The sequence below is a fragment of the Cucurbita pepo genome, unplaced genomic scaffold (genome assembly GCF_002806865.2).
Source record: "Cucurbita pepo subsp. pepo cultivar mu-cu-16 unplaced genomic scaffold, ASM280686v2 Cp4.1_scaffold001347, whole genome shotgun sequence".
In the NCBI taxonomy this organism is placed as follows: domain Eukaryota; kingdom Viridiplantae; phylum Streptophyta; class Magnoliopsida; order Cucurbitales; family Cucurbitaceae; genus Cucurbita; species Cucurbita pepo.
The window spans coordinates 5,197-7,399 of record NW_019647523.1 but is presented as its reverse complement, the minus strand read 5'-3'; the positions used below and the strand labels follow the sequence as shown (position 1 = coordinate 7,399).

Sequence of the window (2,203 nt, the reverse complement as noted above, 5' to 3'; positions counted from 1 at the left end):
TTATTATTATTATTATTATTATTATTATTATTTTATTTACGATTTTAGTTGGCAGCCTATCACCCTCGTCCTACACGGTCAGCCTTCATCCATACAAAGTCTTCTATCAAATAATTTAAACTTTTTATTTCCAAAATTCATTTAAAATTTGTGTTTCAATTACAAGTCCTTTTCAAAAATAATTTCTGATTTTCATAGTAATAATTAATAATTAATCACTTACCAATTATTATTTTTAAACGTGACAGGTCAAATGCTTTGATACTATTTATTGTAACGAAAGCGAAAACAAGATCAATTGTACTCACACAAACGCCAACCAACAAACGGGTCCATCAGTCATAGTCAACACGAAGGTGATACTAATAACAACCAGAGTGCGAGGAAATTGTAAATTTATTCATATTTTTCCTGAAATCGCCGCCAATTCTGACCACAATTTAGGGTGCATCTATAGCCGCATCTATAGCCATTAAGGCTCTCTTTCTGTAACCTGTGGTTAGTTCATACCCCATTTCCAGGATATGAACAAGCTCAAAAAGTTGAACATTGACCAAAAGAAAAAGGCAACAAATTTGTAGAGGACGATCCAAGTTTGAGAAATTTTGTCAAACAACAAAGAAAAGTGATATCCAATGAGATAAGCACACGAATTGGCTTCAAAACCCTTTGGTTTTTAGCCTATAAATATGCCTTTTAACGAGAGGATATCTCCAATGGCTTCAAACAACAAATCAATGCTTTGGAAGGTTTTATTTGCTATCATGCTCATTCTTTGTTCTTCCCACATGGCGTTTGGGAGACATATTGCTGATGCTACCCCTCGTAGATCTTGTGAGTATCACCTTTTCCATTCTCCCATGATCATCAATTTTAAGCATGGATGTCTTTTTTTTTTTTTTGGGCTAATTTTGTTTAAAATATTGATTTGATCTTTTTTTGTTGGTAAATTTCTTTAAGTTTTGTTTGTTATGTTTGAGTGCAGATAATGAAAACAATAAGGAGAGTATATCAAGAGCTCTACTTGGTTCACAAACTGACGTCCCAAGAAGGGGTAACTATGGAGGAGGGGAGCCCTCAAGTTGATTCAAACACCTACTTGTTCAAGCTTTCTTTTGGAGAAAAATATGTTGTCCTTTTGAATTTATACAACTATTTATTTCTTGTAGGCTTAAAATTTCTCACTTGTGGATGGAAAACTATATAGAATGAGACACAACGAGTGATTAATATTATTATACGAGTTTGACCATGTATTTCAATCAATATTAACTCGGAAGTTGAGGGATTCGTATTATAGGACCCCTGTTCTAATACCATATTGATTATCTGCTTTGACCTATTATGTATCGTCGTCAACTTCATAGTTTTTAAAACAACGTCGGTTCCGAAGAGGTTTCCACACCTTTGTAAGGAATGCTTGGTTACCCTCTCCAACCAATTTGAAATCTCACAATCCACTCCCTTGGAGGTCAACATCCTTGTTGGCTCATCACATGGTGTCCGACTCTGATACTATTTGTAACAGCCTAAGCCCACTGCTATAAATATTGTCTGTTTTGGCCCGTTACGTATCGCTAATATTATCTATAATAGTCCAAGCCCACCGTTAGTTGATATTGTTTGCTTTGACTCATTACGTATAGTCATCAACCTCACTGTTTTAAAATGCGTCTAGAGAGGTTTTCACACCCTACGAAAAATGGATTACCGTTAGGTCAATATTTAACATTGATTCAGCTGATGCCATACTAAAAGAAGTCACTTAGGTACCAAACCACTTAGGTACAACAATGGCGCAGCAGATCATCATCGTTCCAACCACCATTTTTATGCTTCGTGTAGCTCTGAAGAAGCTTCACCCTCTTCAACCATCGATGACCGAGTTTGATTCCTATATCCTAAATTACCCAACACCTCGAACAGCTTCGAGTTATGACCGAAAAAAAGTTGATATATTAATAAATCATCAACTATCTTATAGTAAATCATATTGATATACTAAATATATATTTTGTTTCAACGTTCCAATGCTATCAAACTTATAATTTTATCATATATTGATCATAAATATGTTATATTTGTATTTTTATTCTTATTTATTAGACGCTGCGAGATGGCAACGGAGTTGAAGCATTCCAAGTCAGTGATTGGAAAACCCTTTGGACTCCCAAAATTTGTATATATATATATATATATATAT

At 34.3% G+C, this 2,203-nt stretch overlaps 1 long non-coding RNA gene across 1 annotated transcript; it reads left to right on the top strand.

Moving 5' to 3' along the window:
- Positions 1-688: 688 nt before the first annotated feature.
- On the top strand, positions 689-1,319 carry LOC111786296. Its single transcript, XR_002813770.1, has 2 exons — positions 689-834; positions 986-1,319. It is a non-coding gene; the product is annotated as an uncharacterized LOC111786296 (long non-coding RNA).
- The last annotated feature ends 884 nt before the right edge of the window (positions 1,320-2,203 follow it).